We start from the raw sequence: 13,925 nt of genomic DNA, 5'->3' as shown, positions 1-13,925 counted from the left end.
CAGGAACAAGAGGACGCTTCTTCGGATTCCTGCTCTCTTTATTCCTCTTCGGGAGGGCGTGTACCCTCCTCCGGTACGCCTACTGGGTGTGGCCATCGATGTAGGTGTCTAGGACAACCCCTCTTGGGCGGGAAAAGGCGCGCCCCGGCTACGCCACTTCGGGCATACCAGCCGTGACACGCCCCCGCCCAAAATGGTTTCCCGGGGGGATCCGGGCCCCCTACCATACGTTCGGGGGGACCGAGTGGTCGCCCCTTTCCATTTATTCTTGTTTTATAGTACTGATGAATAAGATTCTTGATAAGTATTTTTTCCTTCGGACTTCTTCTTGTAGTGTAATTCCTCTCTCCTCTGGATTTACTGAGTTCCTTAAGACAAGTCCTAGAGCATCGGCTATTTATAAACATCTCTTGCTGCCAGACCCTGCTCAAACCAAGTCTAAGGTTGAACTTTTATAGGAGAAGGATTTGGGGGTGATCTGGGACGAAGCTTTCTGAAATAAGATCTAGACACATATTTATAAAATCTCTAGATCAGCTAGTAATACTCAATCACAATTTTTTATCTATCATAGACTCTACTTTACTCCTGTACAGTGTGTGTTCTAGGTTCTCCTCAGAGGTTTCTGATAAGTGTTGGTCTTGTGACTTTCTTCGAGCGGTTCTTATACATATGTTATTCCAATGCCCTAACACTTTCCTTTCGGCGTAGGGTCTGGTCCCAAATTAGTCAGATTTGTAATTTACAATACTCTTTTAATACTCTTCATTTATTATTAGGTACATTAACTCAGTCATTTATTCCCTCGTTTCCTAATGACAAGTTGTTATTTTACTGGCAATTGCATTTCAGCAAATCAATTTTAATTGGAAATCATCAACTAAGTTGTCATACAAAGTGTGGTGGGATTCGGTATGTTCACATCATAAAGTGGATACTATGTATATGATGCAATGTTTACCTTCTCACAATGTTCCAAGGTTATGGTTACTGCTTACCGTATTTCTTAAACAGGCTGGCAGTATTTTCTCACATACTGTTTGTATATTATCAGAAAATGTTCAACCCTGTAAAAAAATTTTATTCACGGTCTTCTTTTGCACTTGAATGTAATTTTTCTACTAAGCATATTTTGGTGTATTATTCATTTATATTAACCCCTTGCGCACTGTGCTAATTCTCCCGCTGTGCGGGAGAATTAGCGAGTGGGCGGGATTCGGACAACCTGCGGCCATCCACCGCACAAGCCCACCATCACGTGGGACGGCCGGGGCCATCCGCAGCGCGAAGTGGTTAAGATATTGATGAGGACATGTATTTTATATTATGCATATATTATATGTATAATTAGGAATACTATATATTCCTTCCCCTCATCGTCCTCCTTTCTTCTTCCCCTCCCTTTCCCTTAAAAATTTATAAAGACTTTATTATTTTATATAAGGTATTAATTGCTGTCTATTTGCTAATATATTTTTGTCCTTTTTATGTATTGATATATTTTATAGTACTAAATAAAATCTTTTGAACACAGAATTTTGGCAAGGTGCCGAGTCCCAAAAGCAGTCCTGCCAAGTACCACGCGTCAAGCGTTAGACTAAGGCATTTCACTTTGGATGTCTGCATCCCTGCACTGAAATACAAAGTATGCACTTATAGTACCCTGACCACCATGTGCGTGCCAGGCACGTTGAACAAGGAGGTTTATTTAAGCGCTTAGTGCAGTGCTAATGAGCACTCTCTGTTGGAGCGACCTATGACCTTGCTCGCAGGCAGGTCGCTCCCAAGCTGCTGCACCGCTCTGCCTGCATTGTTTTTGCCTAATCTTGTATTTTTCCCCTGTGCCTAACTTGCTTTCTTGCCTAGACTTGTTTTTATTCCCCTATGCTTGTACTTGGTTTCTTTCCCAGACTTGTTTTTATTCCCCTGTGCCTGTACTTGGTTTCTTTCCCAGACTTGTTTTTATTCCCCTGTGCCTGTACTTGCTTTCTTGCCCAGACTTGCTTTTATTATCCTGTGCCTGTACTTGATTTCTTGCCCAGACTTGTTTTTATTCCCCTGTGCCTGTACTTGCTTTCTTGCCCAGACTTGTTTTTATTCCCCTGTGCCTGTACTTGCTTTCTTGCCCAGACTTGTTTTTATTCCCCTGTGCCTAACTTGCTCTCTTGCCCAGACTTGTTTTTATTCCTCTGTGCCTGTACTTTTTTTCTTGCCTAAACTTGTGTTTCCTTCCTGTGCCCAGTTCTCCCGCGGCCCCCTCCCGTTTTCCCCGCCGCTGCATCCCTCCGGCCCACCCACCTGCAATTCCATTCGCCGCCCCGCTCCCACCTCCTAGCTGCTCCTCCCTCCCACATCCCCTCATATGGAAGCTGCTATGCTCAGCGGGAGTGCCGCTGGCGCACCTTAGGCAAGCCCGTCTGCGCCCGTCCGCGCTTGGACCGCGCCCAGCGCCAGAACCCCTGGCCCCCACGCCGCCACCGCACCCGACCCAGACTCAGCTACGACGACGACTCCCTCCACACTCTCAACACCGGCGGAGACCAACGCTGCAACCAGGCCGCCCACCCACGGACCCTTCTCCGGCCGCAGCTACAGATTCACCTGCGACAGAAACATCAAACCACCAAGAACCGGACCCAACCACCTCCGCTGCATACTCCTCAACACCCGCTCCGCACGCAAACACGCCATCGAGCTCTGGGACCTCGACACCACAGGCCTCCTGACCGAGACGTGGTGGAACGACTCCTCTGCACCAGACATCGCCGTAGCCATCCCAGACGGATACAAGTCCACCCTCAAGGTCACCACCCACGCAGACGACTCCCTCAACACCGCCGAACACCTGCACTTCGGGATCCACACTGACCCCAACCCCACCCTCAGAGGAACTCTCATCTACAGCTTCAGCGACTCCATCGCCGACCTCGCCAGCACCCACGCACTCGCCTCCACGGACTACATCCTCCTCGGGGACCTGAACTTCCACCTCGAGAACAACAACGACGACGCCAACTCCTTCACGCTGATCGCCAACCTCGCCAACCTCGGCCTCAGACAACTCGTCACCGCGCCCACCCACGCCGCCAGCCACACGCTGGGCGCCATCTTCTCCACAAGCACCCACGTCACCTTCGACCACACAACCGAACCCCACTGGACCGACCACCGCTGCATTCACTTCAAATTCAAAAAACCAACCTTGCACCATCGCACCCAACAGCTCGTCTCGCCGCTGCTGGAGCAAAGTCACCGAAGATCAGCTGATCACCACCCTCTCCAAGAACCCACCCACCGACCCCACCAACCCAGACTCCGCAGCCCGCAACCTCAGACAGTGGATCAACAACTGTGCCAACACCCTCGCCCCACTGAAGAAACCCTCCAACGAACACGCCAGCAAGAGAGCCACCTGGTTCACCGACGAGCTCCTGGCCTCCAAGCGCGCACGCCGGAAACTGGAGAAGAAATTGCTCCACGAATGCACACCGGTCAACCACGCAGCCCTCAAGGACACCACCCGCAGACACCACCACTTCATCAGATCCGCCAAGAGATCCTCCTTCAAAGACCGCCTGGATAACAATGCACACGACAGCAAAGAGCTCATTCGCATTGTAAAAGAACTCTCCAACCCCAGCGCCAAAACCAACGACATCCCGCCCTCACAGGAACTGTGCAACTCACTGGCCATCTTCTTTCACCGCAAGATCGCCGACATCCACGAAAGCTTCAACACCACGACCGACCCGACCACGCCAGACTCCACCCCTCTCTCGAACACCAACAGCACCAACCGCCTGACCTCCTGGCCCAACGTCAGCGACGTTGAGACACGCAAGGTCATGAACTCCATCCACTCAGGATCACCGACAGACCCGTGCCCACACCACATATTTAACAAGGCAGACGCAGCCATCGCACCCCAACTACGGAAGATCAGCAACATCTCCTTCGAAACAGCAACATTCCTGGAAAGCTGGAAGCACGCCGAAATCAACGCCCTCCTCAAAAAGCCCAAGGCGGACCCCAAGGACCTCAAGAACTTCCGGCCTATCTCCCTGCTCCCGTTCCCAGCAAAGGTCACAGAGATAATCTTCAACATGCAACTGACCCGCCACCTCGAAGACAACAACATCCTGGACCCCACCCAATCTGGTTTCAAACAAAACCACAGCACCAAGACAGCCCTCATCGCCGCCACAGACAATTAGACAACGGCGAAACATCTGCCCACATCCTCCTGGACCTCTCGGTCGCCTTCAACATGGTCTGCCATCGCACTCTAAAAACACGCCTCCAAGAAGCCGGTATCCAAGAGAAGGCCCACGACTTGACCACATCCTTCCTCTCCGACAGATCCCAGAGGGTCCGCCTCCCACCTTTCCGATCCGAAGCCACCGACATCATCTGCGGGTCCCCCAGGGCTCCTCCCTCAGGCTGACGCTGTTCAACATCTACATGGCCCCCCTCGCACAAGTGGCCCGCCACCACAACCTCAACATCATCTCCTACGCTGATGACACTCAGCTCATCCTCTCCCTCACCAAGGACCCACGCACCGCCAAAACCAACATCCATGACGGAATGAAGGCCATCGCCGACTGGATGAGGAGCAGCCGTCTGAAACTGAACTCGGACAAGACGGAGGTCCTCATCCTCGGACCCAACCCCTCAGCTTGGGACGATTCCTGCTGGCCAACCACTCTGGAGACAGCAACGACACCCACCGACCACGCAGGCAATCTTGAATTCATCCTCGACTCCTCCCTCTCCATGTCCAAACAGGTCAATGCCATCTCCTCCTCCTGCTACAACAATCTCTGCATGCTCCGCAGGATCTACAAGTGGATCCCGACCGAAACAAGAAGAACGGTGACACAGGCCCTCAGCAGCAGCAGGCTGGACTATGGCAATGCACTCTACGCCGGAATCCCAGCCAAACACCTACGACGACTACAGCACATCCAAAATGCCTCCGCCTGACTCATCATCAACGTCCCCAGCCACAGCCACATCACCCCCCACCTGAGAAACCTACACTGGCTCCCTGTCGACAAGAGGATCACCTTCAAACTCCTCACCCACGCACACAAAGCACTCCACAACGCCGGACCAGCCTACCTGAACAGCAGACTCAGCTTCTACACCCCTCGCCGCCAGTTCCGCTCCGCCAGCCTCGCCCTCGCCGCATCCAACGAACAACTTCAGGTGGCTAATCCTTCTCCTACCTCGCCGCCAAGGCCTGGAACACCCTTCCTACCCACCTACGGCAGACTGAAGACCTACTCGCCTTCAGAAGACTCCTCAAGACCTGACTCTTCGAACAGTAGCGAAGCTTTTACCCCCCACCCCCCTCAGCACCTTGAGACCCTCATGGGTAAATAGCGCGCTCTACAAATAGATTGATTGATTGATTGATTGTTGTGTCTGTCAGTCTGATGTCTGAAACACACTTCACCTGCTTGTACAGACTATAGTTATTGATGATGAGTGTTGGCCCTTAGATTTAATCAAGCCCTGCCAAGCCTCATCCTCAAGCATACCACATGGCCTGTTAGCTTCATAAGTGGTTAACAAACATAGCTGCAACAGTGCAGTGTATTCATTGGCCACGGACATTGAGGCAGTGGGCGATAGAATCCTTTTCATTGGTGTGCCGCTGCCTGTGCATACAGTTTCGAGGGGTAGCTGTGCCGGTCAGTGTGTGGGCTGATTAATTTTTTGTTTTTGCGGCCTGCTGGGTCTTGTGCACCGGATTTTACTGGTGATTTCCCGATCTGCTGATGTTGAGTGAGGCAACAGGAAAGGTGTTTGGTTTAATTTCCTGACTACTGATTGCCAAGTTACAGCACTTTCTCTTGGTGACCACTGTCTGTCCCTTCCTCTCGTTGTTTGTCCGGTGTGATTTTGTTATGAACGTGCCCCGCCCACACTGCATGTAAAGTTAGAATCCCCCCAGTCTTGTGCTATGATGGAACCGACAGCTGCGTTGTTCCTGCTATAACCACCAAACAACTGCCCATTGTATTGGATGATCACCGCTGAGCCAAATCCAGGCTGCATCAGCATGAAGCATTTAATCTCACGGGTAAGCAATTCAAGTAAGACAACATGTTTTCCTAAAACCTGCATTTTGTGTCACCCCTGGTAGTTTATTCTGGCACAAAACAGACCAAGCGATCAAACCTTGGGACTTCTGTCTGTCTGGACCAGAATGAGACTGTGTGAAGGCCTCTGGGTGTCCAGTTGTCCCTACTACGCTGACAGGCATGCAGCTGTTTCAGTCCCCCAGCTGTCTGCTGTGTATGTAGATAATACACATGTGCATGGCTGCCAAGTGGCTACATAGCTGATGTGATGCCTGCAGCCAGTTCTGGTTTTTAAAATCCATCTTTACAATGGCAAGACTACAAATCCCAGAATGCAGGGTGCTATTGGCTGAAAATGCATGACTGTTTGCAGGTATTGCATGTGAAAAGGAGCTGCACCTCCCAACCCCAAAATGGAGCTAGTTGTGGAACACAGACTGTGTTCCCTTTACATTACAATGAGGATCAACATTTCCCATTTTTTGCTGTGTTTTTAATAACTGAGCAGTTTCTAATTGTACAACTCAGCTCACTGGAGAGTCACCCTCCTGGAATTCACCAACTTCACCTTCCAAATAAGGGAAACACCTCTGCCATAAACTTTGGGCCAGCCAACTCAGAGGTCATTCCTCACTCTTCCTTAGTGAGGCTCACACATTTGGGGTTCGAACTGAGCTTTGGCTCACAGCAGGCTGGTGACCTGGGCAGGAGGCCCACTTCTCCACGTTCTGGGCCTCCAAGATGGGTAAATTCAGGTATTTGTGTCAATGGATGACCCCACTGACGTCAATGGAAGCAAATAATATTTTGGGTAGTGAAGGTTTGGGGTGGGTGCGGGGTAAGGGTGATGTCATTGAGGTCTATAGGAAGAACATTGGATGTTGGGATGGTATAAATGGTCATTAGAAAAGCAAACTATTCTCCCTCGGAGTTCCAATCACTATACCTCCATGTGTTTCTGCTATTAAAATATAAGAGAGGATGTGTTGGAGCCTGAACTGCTGATTTTAGAACTGGGGACACAGGTTTGAGTTTCGGCGTTTGCTCAAGATCCTGTGATTCTGGATAAATCACTTAGTGGCAGGTTTACAAGAAAGTGACGCTGTTAAAAATGTAAAATCTGTTACATAGTTACAGCAATTAGATCAACGAATAACGGAGGGAGGAGGCGGGAGGGGGGAGGGGGAGGAAAAACAACAGGGTCGGAGGAAAACAATGTCAGATGTCCGGATGGGTAGGTGACTGCCAATGGGGTGAACCAGAGCCAGACTCCTCTATAGCTGCAAAGAACAGCTCCACCGGGCATCATCCAAGGTTGCTTGGGCTCCGCAGTAGGTACAAAACAGTTTTGGAATCGGCCCAGGGGGCATCGCCCTACCTCCATCAAAAAGCACTGGTCCCGGTATTCCTGGAGAGTGCCGTCCGCCTCGTCTTTCAGCTTACGTCCAGGACACGAGTGGTGGGTGGAGAGAAGGAAGGGACAGTTCCAAAGTCTGAAGAATTCACACAAAGAGCTGACCTGGGAAAAAAGCACAGGGATCTCTGAAACCAACGCCAGTACTCCATAGCTGTAACCAGTCCAGATAAGACCAGGGAAGCAGAGCTGGGATCCCTGAAAGCAGAGCCCATTCTCTGTGTCTGAAGCCAATCCATAAACTTGCAAACCCTGGCCTCACTATAGAGACACTGGCGATCGGCATCTTGAGTCGTGAAATAACTGGTGGATCGACGCAACTTCAGGAACAGCCTTTTGGTGGGGTTGACGATCATGGTAGGAGAGAAAGCTCTAAGGAATATATAGTTAGACCAACAGTAGCAGTTCAGGTCCACTATGAAGATGTGGACTCACTTATTGATGGTTGTTGATGGAACCTCCCAGTATCTAGCACAATCAGAATCCTCCACGGTTTTAACTTGCCACTTCTCCTTCCTCGTTCTTCCCTGGTGATATAACCATCTCCATATACAAAACTGGAAATGTCTTAATCCAAGCCTCTGAACAACACCTCACAATTTTTTAACTCCTCTTCAGCACCCTTTCTAACCAGCTGACACTACCCTCTCTCCCTTCAACACCCTCTCAGTCCACCAATCCTCAGTACACCCCTCAACCGCCACAACTCCTAACCCTCTCCCTAACGACAGTCCCCACACAACAACTACTACTCTGGCACCCTCACTTGAACTCTCCCCTACCGTAATACTATCCCCTCCACGAGACCAGCTTCCTGCCCCATCCACGCCCAAATCCCCCCCATCTCCCAGAGAATCACTCAACTACCCCATGACACTCCTTCCCGCTTTGACTCACCCCTCCCATTAACTCCTAGCCCACCCTCCACTCGAACATCATCCCTCAACCACTCCCCTAATACACTCTATATTCCCATACCCCACAACGACCGTCCACCTCCAACAACGAACCACCTCCCCAGTACCCCTCCTCCCCTTCTAAACCGGCCCATAACGACTAAACCCCCCATGTCCATGCCCTGGCCCCTTCCTCAACAAATGACACTTCTATGTCACCCTCACCTGAACCCTCTCCTGACGCACTCCTGTCCCCTCTCCCCACTCTAGCTCGCTTTCACACCTATCCCCAACTCTCCTCCACCTCCCAGAGACTAACACCATCCCCCACGACACTCCCCCGTAATGACACATCCCCCTCCGCAGCACCGGTTATACCCACTTCTCTGGAAACATTCCCCCCATCTCCGCTAACCCACTCCTTCAATTTCCCATATCCCCTGATGACTATCCACTTCCAACACCCTATCACCTCCCTAACACCACCCCACCCCTTTTAAACCATCCCCTTATGACCGTTTCCCCCACGGTCATGCCCCCTCCTCTAACCTCTCACCCACCCACTACGCCAATACCACATCCTCTTTCACACCTCACTGAAATCTCAGAAACCATTCTTAACGAAGACACCGATATCGCCTTCCTCACTGAAACCTGGCTCGAAGACCATTCAACACCCATCATCGACCTTCTGACCCCTCCGGGCTACTCTATCCTCAGAAGAGATAGACCTGAAAAAATAGGGGGTGGCCTACCAATCATTTTTAAAGAAGAACTTCAACTCTACCCTATTAATAACACTGACTACACAACCTTCGAATACTTAGGCGTTGAACTCAAAATGAAATGCCCCCCCCCTATACGAATGCATAACATCTACCATCCCCTGGGTGAACCCCTTCCCTTTGCAGAAGAATTCTCCAACCTCCTAACTAAATCATTACTTTCCAGCTCCAAAAACCTTTTCCTAGGAGATCTCAACCTCCACTGGAACGAACCTAATGACCCGGCAATCAACCTCATCAATAATCTCCTTGAGATTAGCGACCTCAAGCAACTTTGCCTCTCCCCTACCCATGCCAAAGGAGATATTCTAAAACGCAATCATCTCCAACCCAGATCTTACATCCCTGTCCAACATCATCTCCATCGACTGGTCTGACCACCAACTCATTCTGTTCATAATATCTCCCCCAGCCCCTCCTGCCCCTATAAAAATAAATAAAGCTATAATTGTAGCTAGAAATTTTAAACAAATCCCTCCTGGCGCACTGGAACATAAATGCCAATCCCAACTTAGTCTCACCCCCCCCTCTTCAAATGTTAATGATCTCACAGAGCATTTCAACAAAACTGAACCGGAGGTGCTAAACCAACTTGCCCCTCTGAAAACTAAAAAGATAAAAAATGCCACCTCTAAATCATGGTTCACACTAGACCTTAATAAAGAAAGACGCTCGCTGAGACTGGCGGAAAGAACATGGAGACAACACCCCTCTCCATCTCATCTTGGCTCCTTAGAACTGCAAGATCCTCTTACAAAAAACACATCTTTTCAGAGAAAGCGCCATTCTTCCGTCTTCAACTCTCTCGTGTCAAAAACAGACCTAGAGAACTGTTCAACATTATTAGAAACCAAACTGCACCGGCACCCCTTAACCCGGTAGCCTCCACTTACAAATGCGAAGAAATTGACAACTTTTTCTGTGAAACAAATCGCAAAAATAGACCGCTCTTTCATCGATACTCTACCCTTGCTCACCCCTCAACCACCCCTGATTACCGCACCTCTTCCACCTCTCCCCTTGAACACTTCCCTGACCCCCTCTCCACCCCTCCCTTCTCTTACCCCTCCGGAACCCATTTCCCTTCTGCTTAAAAATAACACCTCATGGCATAATTTCCACCCTGTATCTGAACAGGAGGTCTTCAACATTTTAGCCAAAATAAAACCTTCCTCCCACACCAAAGATACTCTCCCTTCCGTACTCATCCAAGATCTCAAACATGTCACCGTCCCCTACTGGACCAACATCATCAACGCCTCCCTCTCAACAGGGAGTGTGCCCATCTCCCCTCAACTCGGACAAATCACTTCCATCCCCAAAAACCCCAAAGCTGACCCCAACAACCCTAAAAATCTCCGCCCCATCTCCAACCTCACCCCTCTCCAAAGTCCTGGAAAAATGTGCCCTCCTCCAACTGGACAAACACATTGACACATTCAAACTACTTGACCCCCTTCAATCTGGCTTTCGCAAAGGGTGCAGCACGGAAACCGCACGTCTCAATATTGTTGATGATATTCACCTAGCCCTGGACAAGGGCGAGACCTACCTACTTATCCTTCTTGACCTTTCTGCGGCATTTGATACTGTTTACCACCCAACCCTACTCAACACATTCAAAGCTCGCATCGGCCTCGGTGGCACTGTCCTTAATTGGTACACCTCCTACTTTCAACATAGAACCCAACAAATTAAAATTCAAAACTGCCTCTCTAGCCAAACCCCTGTCTCCCTTGGTGTCCCTCAAGGATCCATCCTCTCTCCCGCTTTCTTTAACCTCTTTATGGAACCCCTTACCCGGATACCCAAACATGAAAAAATCAGCTACCACCTATATGCTGACGACACCCTATTGTACTATAAAATAAAATCCCATGCTGATATCCTGCACCTTAACACAGCCTTAACCAAGATCCAAACCTGGTTTCAAAACAATCATCTGAAACTCAACCCTAACAAAACTGAGATCATCCTCTTCTCTCCCAAAACAACCCTCTCCCCATCCAAACATGGATCGCCGAATGCGCTAAACTGCTCTCTCTCCCTCGCCGATTAGGTTAAATCACTCGGCATCACCATCACCAAAAAACTCACACTAAATTCCCATGTCAAGATCTCAGCAAAAAGTGCACTCTTCACTCTCTGGCATCTCAAAAAAATCAAACCTTTTATCCCAATTGTAGACTTCAGATTAATTATCCAGTCTCCTGTTTTATCCAAAATAGATAATGGTATTGCCCTTCTCTCTGGCACCCCCAACATTCACCTGGCCCCCATCAAATCCGTTCTCAACCTCGCCGCTAGGCTAATAACAAACTGTAAATGCTTGGACCACATCTCCTTTGCCCTCAAGTCCCTCAAGTGGCTCCCCATTGAAGGCAGAACCTCATATAAAATTGCCTGTATTACTCACAAAGCCCTTTACCAGAAGACACCATCCTACCTCTCAACTAAACTTAAAAAAGCTGGCTGTGCCCGAACACTGAGAAGCACCAACACTCTTCTTCTCATACCCCCCTACTCAAAAAAGCAACTTTGAAATCCCGCTCCTTCTCTGGTAAGGCCCCTACCATTTGGAATGCCCTACCCAAAGACCTTCGATGCAACCCCTCTAAATCCAGATTCAAAAAAGACCTTAAAACTCATTTGTTAGCTACATTTTGGGGAAACTAAATCCCGGATCACCTTTCTGACTACCTCTCCTCCTCCCTCCTTAGACTACTACCCATTCCCCCATTCACCCCCCCCCATTTTTCTCTTGTCGCCTCCCTCGCCCCCCTTTTCTTTACCACTCACTACCTACTATGTCCTTTGAATCCTCCTTGACATACTATTACATTTACTATTTATAATAACATTCTGGTTCCTGCAACTTGCTTCTCTATCTCTTCCTATATGTACCTTTTATCACTATTGTATTCCCTAAATTATTCCCTGTATTTTTTATTGGTTTGAACACCTGTATAACCCGTTTCGACCAATTACCATATTGTTTTATTGTGTACTTCCATTGCTGATGTAAAGCGCTCCGATACCCTTGGGTGGAGCTAGCGCTATATAAAACCTTCAAAATAAATAAATAAAATACCACCATAATGCATTTTGCTGAAAATGCCATGAAACTAGGAGCTTCCCCGGGTAAAATTCAGTCCAATTTTTTTACTCACATTTTTATTAGAAGCTTTTTTACATTGATTCTAAATACTGCCAATCTTGCCAAATAAGGAGGAATCAGTTCATAAAAGTTTTGGGCCAAGCGCACAAGGCAGGGATTAAAAACTATGTCCCCCATTTCCTTAGTTTCCAGCTAGTCCAGTCAAGGACTGCACTGTCAAGTGATCCTTGTTGAAATAATGGTTTCACTTTTGCTCCTAGTGATCTGGATGGTATACACCCAGAAATATGTTTTGTTAAGTCCCCTCTTTCTCTCAGAATCTTCTGGTGCACCAGATCAGCTATTTTAACCTATTACAACAGTGCTTTAAATGGGCCAGTAACCACAGGTACAGAGTACCGGCAATTCTTATTTTTTTCACTCTGAATCGAAGCTCATGTTAGATGTCCTTCACATCTAACATAAGCTTCGATTGGAATTCCATAGAGCATGTACTCATACACCTATACATCTTATTACACACCGACACTCATCTATAGAGTTACTCACACACAAACTCACACGTGTAAATAAACTATCAAACATCCATTTACTTGCATATACAGCTATACACTCACCACTACACTTACTTCTACAGAATCGTACACATACTTACTCTCTTAAACAATCACTTATAGAAACACATACTTATTTATACAGGAACTCTTACAATCTCTCGCTCTCATATAAACTCACTTACATACATCACTTATATACATCAATACTCACATATACTAGTTTAACACATATATAGTTACTCATAAAGATACTATTGAGACAGTGATTCACTCACTAACACACCCATACACACACTCATCCACCCATACAGTCCTGCACACATGCTGTCTTTAAAACACATACAAACAGTGAGTCAGTCATTCATGCATCTGTGCGCTACGTAATACCCCCCACCAAAACATAGAGACACTCATTCTGATACTCAAAAAATTAACTAATAACCCATATAGACACTCATGTAGCTTCTCCAACCAATGCAGCCACTTATACACAAAGTGAGACACTGATACAGATATTTACATATTTATACATTACTCGCTAATACATGTATTCACTAAGATATACTTAATAAGTCAGTTATACAATCAATTTTACAAAAAAACATTCATTTAGACACTTATTTCCCCATTTATTCTTCCATCAACCTTTAGATATACATAAATAAAAAATATTTATTTTTCAGAAAGACACATGATGGATGATGTCATCAGTGATGTCATTTGAGATGTCATCAGTGATGTCATGAGTGATGTCACTGACCATGTCATGAGTGATGTAATATGTGACATCATCAGCAGTGAATTGCGGGCGCGCGAGTTATAGTTTGCTGAACTAACTATAACGGGGGAATTGCAATGGTTTTGTATGAGTGAAATGTCCAGCTAACTATAACATGTGTGAAACCTCTGGTTTTTCAGTAAATTCGCAAGGTTTTTTAAATGCTAATTCCTAACTATAACATGTGTGAAACCTATGTTTTTTTCAGTGAATTTCTAAGGTTTTTTAAATGCTAATTCCTAACTATAACGTGTGTGAAACCTATGTTTTTTTCAGTGAATATAT

The sequence above is a fragment of the Lissotriton vulgaris genome, chromosome 5 (assembly GCF_964263255.1).
Source record: "Lissotriton vulgaris chromosome 5, aLisVul1.2, whole genome shotgun sequence".
Classification (NCBI taxonomy): domain Eukaryota; kingdom Metazoa; phylum Chordata; class Amphibia; order Caudata; family Salamandridae; genus Lissotriton; species Lissotriton vulgaris.
The sequence above is the reverse complement of the archived record's forward strand: the minus strand, read 5'-3'. Positions refer to the sequence as shown.